The sequence below is a fragment of the Toxorhynchites rutilus genome, chromosome 1 (genome assembly GCF_029784135.1).
Source record: "Toxorhynchites rutilus septentrionalis strain SRP chromosome 1, ASM2978413v1, whole genome shotgun sequence".
Lineage (NCBI taxonomy): Eukaryota > Metazoa > Arthropoda > Insecta > Diptera > Culicidae > Toxorhynchites > Toxorhynchites rutilus.
Genome location: NC_073744.1, coordinates 133,359,257 through 133,372,789, shown reverse-complemented (window position 1 = coordinate 133,372,789; position 13,533 = coordinate 133,359,257). Strand labels below are relative to the sequence as shown.

General features: G+C 37.8%; 1 protein-coding gene across 2 annotated transcripts in view; it reads left to right on the top strand.

The window, feature by feature from the left end:
- The window catches only part of LOC129762129 (cytochrome P450 4c3-like), a 124,062-nt gene that overhangs the window by 63,744 nt on the left and 46,785 nt on the right, over nucleotides 1-13,533 (top strand). The window contains exon 1 of one of the 2 annotated variants that reach the window (XM_055760118.1): nucleotides 13,425-13,497. The exons of the other annotated variant lie outside the window; for it this stretch is intronic. The gene's annotated coding sequence lies outside the window, so the exon portion shown is untranslated. Of the gene's footprint in view, nucleotides 1-13,424; nucleotides 13,498-13,533 lie in introns of those variants that run through there. 2 annotated transcript variants of the gene reach the window in all.

The following is a 13,533-nucleotide window of genomic DNA, read 5'->3' as shown; positions in this document are numbered from 1 at the left end:
GTCGGCCTTCCAGGGTTTGCATTCCAATAAGTGCACAGCGCTGTTCATAGGGTGGTAGGTTGGTTGGATCATTCCAGGGCAGGCCACGTAGTGCATACCTTACGAGGCGTTTCTGAACACGTTCGATGCGCTGGATATGTACAGCGTGATATGGGGCCCATACTTGTACTGCGTATTCCAAGACGCTGCAAACAAATGCACAGTATAACGACTTCAGAGCGTAGACGTCATCGAAATGAGCTGTGTTGCGTCTCAAAAATCCAACCATCGCATTTGCTCTTGAAATTGTGACCGAGACGTGCTCATGGAAACGCAGCTTGCTGTCAAGAAAAACTCCCAGATCTTTGATTCGATTGACTCTCTGCAGTGGCGAGAGATGCAACATGTATCCGTGTACAATAGGGGAGCGAGAGCGCGTAAATGTGATGGCCTTGCATTTTTCAGCGTTTACATGCATTTCATTTTTCTGGCACCAAACCGTTAATCGCTCAATGTCAGCTTGCAGTATGCAGCAGTCTAAATTTGATTGTATTACTCGGTAAATTTTCAAGTCATCCGCATATAAAATTTTCTCCGAACATAACCTTTCGCACAGATCGTTAACGAATAGTACAAAAATCAGAGGACCAAGAATGCTTCCTTGTGGCACACCAGATGGAATCGTAAATTCGTTGGATTTAGTACCGTGGGCCTTGACAAAAGCTTTGCGGTATGAGGTTAGCAGGTTTATGATCCAGGATGGTAAACCAAGTCGATCCATTTTCAGAATAGTAAGGTCGTGGGGTAGTTTGTCGAAAGCTTTGGAGAAATCGACGTAAACAGCATCTACTTGTTGCCGCTTCTCGATTTTGTTGATTAGCATGTGAGTGTATGCCATAAGGTTCGTGGTGGTTGCGCGTTTTTTAACGAAGCCGTGGTGGAACTCTGAAATCACAGGCTGTACAATCGGACATAGTGCACCATGAACTAGACACTCGAGCACTTTTGCTAGGCAGTTTAAAATCATTATCGGGCGATAGTTTTCGACATCGTGAAAGCTGCCTTTCTTGTGGACTGGAGTTATCGATGCTAGCTTCCAAGCCTCGGGAAAAATACCCTCGCGCAGAGATTGGTTGTAAACCATAGAAACTGGTCTGGCGAGCATCGCTGCACAGTTCTGGATGAAGACCAGGGGAATAAGATCCGGACCGGGTCCTTTTGTTGCATCTACTGAACTGAGTGCGTTATGCACCACATCTTCATCAAACGCAAGTACTGGGAAACGGAGATTGTAAGATGGCAGACTGTCAATATACTGGCGGGTTGGTTGAGATGAATTGCTTTCATACATGTTTTGGAAAAATTCGGCAATGAGATCGGCAGAAGAAAGTGGTGAGTCGGAGTTGCTGGATTGATAAACGATTTTGTCCGGTATCCGCGTCAAGTTCTTCCGGTTCCGTACGAAACTCCAGAAAGAAGATGGATTTTGCTTGAATGTGCTTTGAAGAGCATTTATGTACTTGCGGAAGCTTTCAAGCTGCAAGTTTTTGTATTTTTCTTCGGCCTCGTGTAGTTCTCTTCTGCGTATTGGAGTTTTGTCGTGAAGAAATCGTTTTCTCGCTTTTCGCAGCCTATTGCGGAGATTTCGAAGCTGTGGAGTCCATCAGGGTTGATTGAAATTCTTAGAACGCTGGGCCTTCAACGGAACTGTTTCTCTAATAATTTCGTTCAATTGTTCATAGAATTTAGATACGGCATTGTCAACTGATGTATGGTCAAGTATGCGGTCCCAATCCAGAGAAGCAATTTTGTTATTTACAGTATGATAGTCACAGCGAGAAAAATCATATAAAAACAATTGGAGGGCCAAGGACACGAAGTAACTGACTACAAGAATCCGGAATTGTATCCGGAAAATGGACGTAAGTGCCGTACAACGTTCTTGTGAGAGCATCGCGACAAAGTTGCGTCGAACAGCAGACCACAGCCCTTACTCAAACATTCACTGACATTTTTTTGAAGAAAATACATTATGTTATTAATCAAAAATACTGAAATCGATGAAAAAAAATAATTTTATGAGAATATTTAATGAGAATAAAAATTCTCATTTTTTATTTAACACCCGTTACAATCGAATTTATTGCCCAATAAATTTATATCGGATTGAATTAATTGAATGAAGAATGGTAGCTAATAACATTTAGCTATCGTTTGATGCATAAACATTACCATACTTTCCAAAGTCACGAAAAATGATCAAAGTTGCTGTTCGATTAAATAGTACTAGAACTAGAACGCTAATCGAATCCGAAAACATAAACGATACATGTTTCAGTTTGACACGAGGAGACTTTTGCTCCATATAACTCATGAGTAATGACGGGAAACGTTGGCAATAAAAATGTATTTTAACACAATGATTCACAAAACAACAAAAAACTACTCACAAATAACCTTCAACATGGTTCAATTTAGGATACTCGCTTTTCTACGTTATTTTGATGTTCCATGACAATACTTTCTCACCTTGGCTGTGGACTAGTCAAATTTGCTTCCCCGAGCAGATTTGGTACGCGTATCTTTCTCGACCTTACGCGGAGGATTGAAGCGAATTGGCATACGTGAGTGCTGATTGGCGTGACAGTTATCCGGCGGATCTCGCGAGATTCAATCAATCCCTGTCAGTTGCGCCTTTTGTAAGGTATTGTCCGGTCTGATTGAACTCACGGAAAGAATCTAAAGAGGTGATTTTCGATCAATGAAATCAATTTCGTTCCAATCAGCGGGCAATGTCAAATGTTCGAACGAGTTCGAGTTCTTGCAGGTGCCGTTATAGGCCAGATTCCTAGTCTCTCGCAGCTCGTTTGCCCATTAACTTACTTTAGTTCATAGTCTGCATGTTATCTGGAGACGAAGGTGGAACAAAAAAAAACCTTCCATCTGTTATGGCTAATGGTTAGATAAAATGTTGTGCGAGGTAAAGGTTATATTTGTTTACATTTGTATTTTTTTATTTTGTTGTTGCCGTGATTTCTTTTCCGACTGTTCGCGACGAGCTGAGGGCGTTCATTTCGATGCGCTGCATCAGCATTAGACATTCAAGCGAATTAAAACTTATTTCAAACTACTAGGTGCATCAACTCCTAATGTGCCTTCGAACGTAATCCGTTCCAATGAATTAACAACAGGGCACTGCTTATCTCTGCTCTTTTTAGTGAGAAAATCAGCATCCTAATCTTTTAGTGCTTTGCTGAAACAAAAAAAAACACCAGCTATCAACGAGAGTTTGATCAACTCTTACCATCCAAATGGCGGTACTTTCCAAGGTCAACAATTTCTATCGAATAGCGCTAAATCAAAGGTATGCATGTCTGAAAGAGGCAGCCCAAAGGCATGTTGTGAAATCGTTGGAAACAGTAGTTACCAAAGCTGACAACTGAGAACCATTATAGGAGTGTTGACGGCGTTTGTATCCTGAGTGCAAGTCAAGGTCTCGCTGTCCGGCTTTTGTTTCAGTGAGCATCCGAATGCCGAAAATCAATCGGCGATAGTGTTGCTGTTAATGGCAGGGTAATTAAGCGACTTGCTTCTCACAGTAACTAGCAGATTTTGGAAGCGTTGACCCCCATCGATTAGACCTAGTAACACATTGTCTCATCCGTTCACTCGCATTAAAAAAAGGTAATAAAACATCTCCTGAACACGATAAGTATTATAGTACATCAAAACTATTGAGACGTTGGTGTAATAAAATAAATTGCGTAAAATAAAATACCCGTTCAACCCATTTTATACATGACAGTTAAAAAAATCTATATTTGTTTACCCTTCACGATCGTTCTTCATCTGCAGCTATCTTCAAAAGAATTGGTTGCCATCAAGAATCGAGAGTACCAGATGGTTTTACTCATACAAAGTATACAAAATCATTCTAATCCCACCTATTACAGAACATTATCTTGGCAAATCCAATATTTTTCATTGGCTGCAATGATACGGTTCCACCGGGTCAGCTTTATTGTGTTTATTATTAGATTATTATTTTTTTAATAATCGGTAGCATCGTCGGTAGGTTAGGACTATTCTCGCGTAACTTTTGAAAAGGTCCTATGTAACAAATGTAAACAAATCGAGTTAATGGATGCACGCAATTAGTTTTCAATCATTGAATGCATTACAAAAACAATCGTTCACGTATCTATTTTCTACATCTTTTTATCGCCGATACAAAAAATGTCCTATGTACAGATTGGGATTTTAAGCACCCGGCTGTTACTTCGGACGTCACTTACGACGCCCGAAACGTCCGAAGTAATAAAGCAGTCAAAACAACACGATGTCGTACTTCGGTCGTTTTGAGTTTTTGTTTCTTACAGGTGTTGTTATCGATTTCAGTGCAATTAAACGAGTGATAACAATAATAATCTGTCTTAAGAACGAACTGCTGATATTTGGATTGTTGTTTAGTAGTCAGTTTCAAATTCTTATCGTGCAACGTAATATGTCCAATGTGCAAACGCGGGCAGTCAAAACGTCCAAAGTAACATTTTTCACTCCGAAACTTCAACTTTAATCTCAAATCACGGAACAACAGTTACGATTGGTTTTCCAGAGTTATTCTTGACTGCTAGTGGTGAGAGTAGCGATAAAGATCGATTGCTTTTAAGCAGAAATCGAAATGCTCGCCGATTTGAGACGAAAAACATCCGTTTTCACCCATAGGGAAAAATAGCTGAGAATATAGGAGGCGAGAGAATGTTATACGCTCACTTCGATTCTCGCGAGAAACGCAAAGCCGATTTTTATTTTTCGGTGAGTTATGATCGCCGAAAAATGGTTTCGTTTTCAGTTACTCCTTGATGCCGATAATGGTTTTTCACTTCTTCAGTACAGCTGAAAACATTGCATGAAAATATGCGCCAATATTGGGTTTCATCGTGAATGAAACATGAGGTGGATTAATATTTGTACAATTCAGCTGTCCAAATGCAGATCGTTTGGACGCTATCCTAACAGATTAACGTTGGTAAAGTTAGCTATGATTTTTCGCACCATATTTTCAGTACCAAATGAGAGACGAAAAACCATTCTCGTTGAACTTCCGAGAACGAGATTTCCCACATCTCTTTCTCTCTGAAAAAGAATTTTCGGTGAAAACGAAGAGACGAAAATATCAACAATACACGGTTCATCGAAAACTAGATTGATTGATTGAATATTTATCGTGCATCCGAGAGAGGATTTCGATCTCTGCTTTTAAGACAATTCGCGGAATAATGTTCGGGTTTTCAACTTCGTTTTTCTCGAGTTGACTAAAATGTTACATTGGGCCTTTTCAAAAGTTACGCGAGCATTGTTCTATATTTTCTCTGTCCTCAATTAGCATAGATAACATTTCAAAATCAATAAAAATATTATTTTTAAGTTGTTACTTTCGTCACATGAAAGTGCATGGAAATTTATAGCAAGTTTTAAAATGAAACAATTTTAGTGCGGTAAAATAAATTGTTGAACACGAAGCAAAACAATCAACCAAAAGTGCCATATTTATCTATTATCTATATATATAAACATGGATTTCTGTCTGTCTGTCTGATTCTTATGGACTCGGAAACTACTGAACCGATCTACATGAAAATTGGTATGTAGGAGTTTTTGGGGCCGGGGAAGGTTTTCGTGATAGTTCGAGACCCCTCCCCCCTTTGCCATACAAATGAAACATAATTTTCTGCATTATTCGAGAATTAATTAAGCAAATGAAATCAAATTAGGCATATTGAGGTTTTAGGGTGCAATGAATGTTTCTATAATGGTTAGATTCTCCACCCCCCTCTCTAAGGGGGCGCTGATATGCAAATGAAACACAAATTTCCGCATTACTCGAGAATTATTGAAGCAAACGGAACCAAATTTGGCATGTGAAACTTCTAGGATACAATAAATGTATTTACGGTGTTATATAATCCTACCCTCTCTCTTAGGGGGGGGGGCTGCCATACAAATGAAACACAAATTTCTGCATTACACGAGAACTAGTCAAGCAAATGAAACCAAATTAGGCATATTGAGGTGTTAGGATGCAATAAATGTTTCTATGATGGGTAGACTCTCCACCCCCCCTCTCTAAGGAGAGGTTGCCATACAAATGAAACACAAATTTCTGCATTACTCGAGAATTAATCAAGCAAATGAAACCAAATTAGGCACATGGAGATGTTAGGATGCGACAAATGTTTCTATGGTGATTAGACATTCCACCCCCCTCTCTAAGGGGGGGCTGCCATGCAAATGAAACAAAAATTTCTACATTACTCGAAAATTAATCAAGCAAATGAAACCAAATTAGGCACATGGAGATGTTAGGGTGCGACAAATGTTTCTATGGTGATTAGACATTCCACCCCCCTCTCTAAGGTGGGGCTGCCATGCAAATGAAACACAAATTTCTACATTACTCGAAAATTAATCAAGCAAACGAAACCAAATTCGGCATGTGAAGGTTTTAGGGTGCAATAAATGTTTCTACGGTGGTTAGATACTATTCCCCCCTCTCGTAGGTGGCTGCCATACGAATGAAACACAAATTTTTACATTACTCGAGAATTAATCAAGCAAATGAAACGAAATTTGGCATTTGAAGGTTTTAGGGTGCACTAAATGATTCTATGGTGGTTAGACACTCCACTCCCCTCTCTAAGGGTGGGCTATCATACAAATGAAAAACAAATTTCTGCATAACTCGAAAACTAATCAAGCAAATGGAGACAAATTTGACATGTGGATATTGTAGGGGGCACGAAACGTTTCTATGGTGAATGGATACTCCTCCTCCCTCTCTAAGCGAATAAGAGGGGAGGGGTCTGTCTTTATTCTATCATATTTTCTGTATCAAACATTTATTCCATGTAACGGGGAAACGTGTTATTTGCAAGTGGTTGAAAAATCTTGAACGAGAATTGTGTCTGAAAATAATCTTATATTATAATGATGAGTTTTGGTAGAAGTACTAGGAATTTTGTAGTAGAAGGTAAATTCTGCAAATGGACTTACTCATAGTAAGAAAACGTGAATGTTTTCTTACTATGAGTAAGTTCATGAGTCCAATCGCTCCCGATAATCTCATCAAATGAAAAACGAGAAAAGAAACCAGCTTCCAGTTTGGCTAGTTTTCGCTCTGCGGAATAATAAAACAACTGATTTACTGTTATTCCGAAGCTGTGACCCTTTCAACTGGTTCTCCCTATCATTGACCATGGAATTGAATGATACGAGAAATTCAATGTATTCCAAAAACCAAAAGGTAAAGATGTAAAATCTCAAGGTTATCTGAATTAACATTTTTATCTTTACATTGGTCTGCTCCGCTAATATACATAAAACACCGATCGGATCCCACATATATTTAATTTATGCCGAACATAAAGGTTTTTTTTTGGAAGTTGAACTTGATCATCAACTGGGCAATGTTAAGCGGCTTCGAAGAAGACGATCGCAATATTTTTTCACGGTCACCAGGTGGTTTACGCCTGCTATCTGGACATTCCACGTGGCGAATCTTCTTGAATTAGTAGTTTGAACGTAGGAGTTTGATTTACGCCCTAAATTTAATACAACAGAATTGATTTGTACTATTATGTGTTGTAGCAACTCGACTACAATTCAACAGAGTAAACTGTTAGTTTTAGAACTAAATCACGTTTAGTATGCAAAAGATCCTCGCTGGCTATTGTTGTTTATGCAGTAGTACAGTATAAATAGAAACACTCTAAGTAGTTGTTATTGCGATATAAGGTCAACGGTTGCGGTTGTTTAGACGTTGACATTTTGCCAAACTATGTTTGCATGTTTTGATTCCCCGGCGTCTAGTGTTTTGGGCACGTTTCCGCTAAATTTCAGCTCCATGTTTACCATGTTTTATTCCAATGTTAGTCTAATCCTTTACTTCAGTGAGAGATTTCACTGTCACTGTTATTCTCATGTCATGTTTTTAATTTTGAACCCTGAGACCAAACACAAAGAAAACATTTTAAATATCGGTCGAGGAGTGCGATTATGGGTGTCGGAAAACAATAATTTAAGAGGGTTTCGAAGCCACTAGAACAGTCACAGTGATTTTTCATGCAATAGATAAATCGGGACGAAGAAATATATCAATGATGGAACGGTCATGAAGAATTTTGTAAAACTGATCGTCCGAGGAGGGCCCCGGATCTGGATCTGAGATACGAACTGCCTATGGATGGAATGTGATTTACACGAGCGCACCTACAGACTGAGAAGTTTCCGTCAAATTGAAACAATAGTCGTCAACATCTGTTGAACGAGTTCAAGAGAGCTCTCAGCTATGCGGATAATTAACTCAACAATCAACGACCTGATTGAACAAAACAATCAGCAATATCAAGTTAATGTCTACATACAGAAAAGATCATTTTGGATTAATTGAAAGTGATCACTATTATTTTGAGCATCGACGTTATATACACCCTGTTGGAAGACATTCAAGAAGCAGTAATTTTATCCAAAATTCCAAAATCAAGGCATGGAAATACCGTTACCCGACGACGCTCTTCAATTTGTAACACCCAAGATAGTCGTCAACAAAGAGATGCTGTTATACATTTTGAGTGTACCTCAGCCACAAAACAGTAGACGTTCTTAGAATTTAGAATTTAAAGCCATTCCATGCCAAACCGATATGGTATTTCTCAGATTTTCGTCAAAAGTGGTAGTTAGTGCTCTTTATCGCAAATTATTAGACCCGTATTCTTTAATTATTTTGTTAGGTTGACCATTTCCATTTCCATTTCCAAACTTCAATTATGTTTTCGTTATTATTGATTGTATTTGTTTTTATAGTTTTCATGGACTCAGGACCAAAGGCGCTATATTTTCTATATTTTTCTGGAGAGCTGAGGATTTCTCACATAACATGTCCAGAAACGTCGAGATCTAGTGTCACCACGAAAAAAAAATTTTTTGTCAAAAATCGGCATTCTGGGACTTTGATTTTTTATTCGGAACTTGCTACGAAATGTTGATTTGCACGATAATATACCTTATGCAAAATATTAGGTCATTCAGACTTCATTTACTGGTGTCACAAACGTTAAAAATTTGATTTTTTTGAAAACCGAAAAATCACCGGAAATCGGGGTTTTTAACAAACATTTTTGATGCCAAATGTCTTAAACTGACACGTCGAGATTTACAGTTATCTAAAAAAAATTGTTTTGTCAAAAATCGATTTTTCAGGCGGAAAACGACCAAGTGCAAAAAAACTTTTTTTTTTTGACAAAAAATAATTTCGAGATAACTGTAAATCCGGATGATTAATGCAATTTTAGGACATTTGGCATCGACCTTTTTTTTAAACCTGGATTTTCGATGATTTTTTGGTTTTCAAAAAAGCTTAAATTTTAACGTTTGTGACTCCAGTAAAAGGAGTCCGAATGAGCTAATATTTTGCATAGGGTATATTATCGTGCAAATCAACATTTCGTAGCTAGTTCCGAATGACAAATCGAAATAACTATTTTTATTGGTACCCAAAAACATACTTTTCGTTTCGTACTCCGAAAAAAACTAAGTCCCAGAATTCCGATTTTTGACAAGAAAAATTTTTCGAGATGACACTAGATCTCGACGTTTCATGCAATTTTAAGATATTTGGCATCAAAAAAAAAATTTCCTTTCCCCCCTTGGGTTATTTTTCGATTTTCAAAAAACTCAAACTTTGACCGCTTTGCGCCACTCTCCCTTAAGTCCGATTGAGCTGATATTTTGCATAGGGTGTTTTTTCGAGGTGGTGAACATTTTTTATGGGGTAACTTTTTGAAATTCGAGATGATCATTTTCATTGGCACCCTAATATACATATATATATATATATATATTTTAAGAATTTAAAAAACTACACTTTTGAGAAAGAAGAATATTAATTTTCAAATATTTGTCTTGTTTGTTCTAACTTTTCCAAAAAAATATAGACGGGTTATATCTGTGATATAACCGCAAAGTAGACGTAGGACTACCGTTAGCTAATTAATAATTAGTTTGAAGTTGCACCTGAATCAATTGTCAATGAATGAATATTTTGAAAGATTGCTGACCGTTCATCTTTGAAGTGTGTGAGTGGGTGGATGAGTATAAGTACTGAAATTTAAATAATACAGCTCTAAAACGTTTTTGAATTTTGTACGAATCCTTGAAGTTTATATCAAATGTAGATTACATTTTTTATATTACTTTTCTAGAATGGTTACGATTCCGCAGAGTATTGGAATTTCATAACCATTCATTTAAAAAGAATTCCAATCCAACGTTTGATAACAAACGGAAGAGCAAAGTATCGATGTTAACGGTCATGAAAAATGTTAAAATAAAGAATGGTATCTTAAATATGAATTTGTAATTTATTATACTCAACTTATGTAATTTTATTTGTAACGTATAACTGTTTTTACTATAAGTTATCTGTAGCGCAAATAATGAAATCTACTCTTGACTCGAATCCGGTATATGTACAGAATCTATATATGATACTAGCTGACCCGGCAAACTTCGTCCTACCCAAAATTTGTGTTTTGTTATCAATACCTTCAAACATCCACGTTTTCTTACTATGAGCAAGTTCATGGGTCCAATCGCAGAACTGTTCATTGATTGATCTTCTAATCGACCCCGTTAAAATTTACCTTTTACTATAAAATTACTAGTACTCATCATTATAATATCAGATTATTTTCAGACACAATTCTCGTTCAAGATTTTTCAACCACTTGCAAATAACATGTTTCTCCGTTACATGGAATAAATGTTTTATACAGAAAATATGATAGAATAAGGACAGCCCTAAATCGTTAAACTCCTTCCTCGAGTTATGCTCTTATCAACACATCCGGTGATCCTTTTTTTTGGTATAGATAGAAAGAGATATAGAAGTGCGTTTCATCACATTAAAATCCATTTCCAGTTTCGAACAAAGGTCAATTTCACTAGCGCAAACATCGAATGGACTAACAGCCCTTGTCACTATGTAATTGTAGAACATATGGGAATTTAATTTTCCGAATTTTCCCATTTTCCTTCAGAGTTTTCCGAAAATGTCCAATTGTTATGTTTGGTTGGAATATTTTCGGTTGAAATATGTGTAATAATTTATGGGACCCTTTATGGGACCATCCCAGAGGAGGGAGGGGTGTCATACCATTATAGAAACATTTATTGTACCCTAAAACCTTTACATGACAAATTTGGCTCCATTTGCTTGATTAGTTTTCGAATTATGCAGAAATTTGTCTTTCATTTGTATGGCAGCCTTAGAGAAGGGGGTGGAGTGTCTTACCACCGTGAAAACATTTATTGCACCCTAAAACCTCCACATGTAAAATTTGGTTTCATTTTCTTGATTAATTCTCGAGATAAGAGACCTAAAAGAGGAGGAAATCCAGTATCTAACCACCATAGAATCATTTATTGCACCCTAAAACCTCCACATGCAAAATTTGGTTTCATTTGCTTGATTAATTCTCGAGTAATGCAGAAATTTGTCTTTCATTTGTATGGTAGCCAACCTCCCCCCCCCCCCCCCTTTATAGAGTGAGGTGGAAGGTCTAACCACCATAGAAACATTTTTTGCACCCTAAAACCTTCAGATGCCAAATTAGGTTGCATTTGCTTGATTAATTCTTGAGTAATGTAGAAATTTGTGTTTCATTTGTATGGCACCCCCTCTTAGAGAGGGGGGAAGGATCTCAAACTATCACGAAAACCTTCCCCGGCCCCTAAAACCCCTACATACTAATTTTCATGTTGATCGGTTCGGTAGTTTCCGAGTCCATAAGGATCAGACAGACAGACAGATAGAAATCCATTTTTTTATATATAAATAGGAATCAAACCATATCCGAAATCTGAAGCTGGAGAATACGGAACATGTAATCTGGAATTTGTAATTTCAAATTTGGTACACCATTTTGAATATGGACATAATATGAATTAAGTACCCACAATATTTAATTCTTATTCAATATCTGAATCACAAATTGAATATAAAAAATAAATTGAGTTTGATATTTCGAATCCAATGTCTGCGAATGCAATTTGAAATTGGGTATAGATATTTTAAAATCAGAACATTGAATTTGATTTTGTAGTTCGAATCCGTAAAATGTAATCTAAATTTTAGGCTGAGTCGCGGACTCAACACTTCTTGGTATCCCAGAAACTCTCATGAAACTTGATCTTATTCATGAATCGCATCTCGAATCTGGTTTTTAGAATATTGACCTGGAATTTGAAATCTGCATGTGAAATGTTAATATTTATATCAACCAAAGGTGAATAACTCCGGATTAAACATAAAAACACAATTTGTCATCGACTTGTATCCCAAATGTGTTGATATTGTTCAATTTAATCCATTCCTCTATACCCGGAAGTTTTGTAAAGACAAGTTTAGCTATGCTTACCCCCATCCAGGGTCGAATCGAAAAGCGCATATAATTACAGATCATATTAAAACACGGCGCGTGTTATCATTCATGGCAAAGAAGAAGCACTTCAAGCAACGAACCGGTCATCAACATGTGAGTGAACAGGCTTTTCCACCTCAAAAAGATAAAGAGCATAATAACTTCAGATTGTTCGCAAATAACATCTGGAGCGACCTCGTCTAGTAGTCTAGTGGAATTGCCTTCGGGTTTTCATCAAATTCGAGTCAAACCGAAGTCTTCTTAAGTATTTTCGAGAAACAAGTTCCCTCTTCGACCCATCTTTGTAGAATACTAAAATCTTGTTTTTCAATGAGTTGTGTCTGAGATCTTGAGAAGAATCTCTGAGTATATTCCAAGTTGAACTCTGACGATGTGTGCACATTGTGAGATAACAAAATTCATGTTTTTGATAACTTGATTTAGTTTAATCTAAAAGTTTTTGTATCGGCAAACGTAAGCAACAAAACAACACGTTGCAAATACACAACTTCAAAGCTTGAGACAACAACGATGTCATCGCACTCGAAACGTTTGTTTTCGGCAACAAGAAAATATACATCGGTGTTGCCGTCCAACAATTTCAACATTTCAAGTTGAATATAGTCCAAACAGCACCGAACCGCACAGCCAAAATCTCCCCAACGGGTCATGCAATTTCCAAGGGTACTTTTGTTTACCCTCTTTTCTCACGTCGTACGGTTCGCACCGGCAATAGATGCTCCAGTAACGGACTGGTTCCCAGAGAGAATTATGCCGCCCTCGAACACCGGGTATGCACTACGAGTCGTCGAGTGATTCAATAACAAACTCTGCCCTCGTGGTGACATTCGCGCGCGCCCAAGCTTTTCCTTGCCCCAAACCCCGCGCGTTGAGCCACTTTTTCACGTTTCAACTTTAGGCGCAGAGTACCATCTCTGACTCGGGTCGGACCATGCGCTAGTTCCGATTCAAAACTCAACGCGCGCGCAACTCAGCAACGGTTCGTGCTCTCGGCAGCGTGTCTAAACTCTCAACGAAAGTGAGTGAGTGGAAGGTGTTCAGTGACAGTTCGATT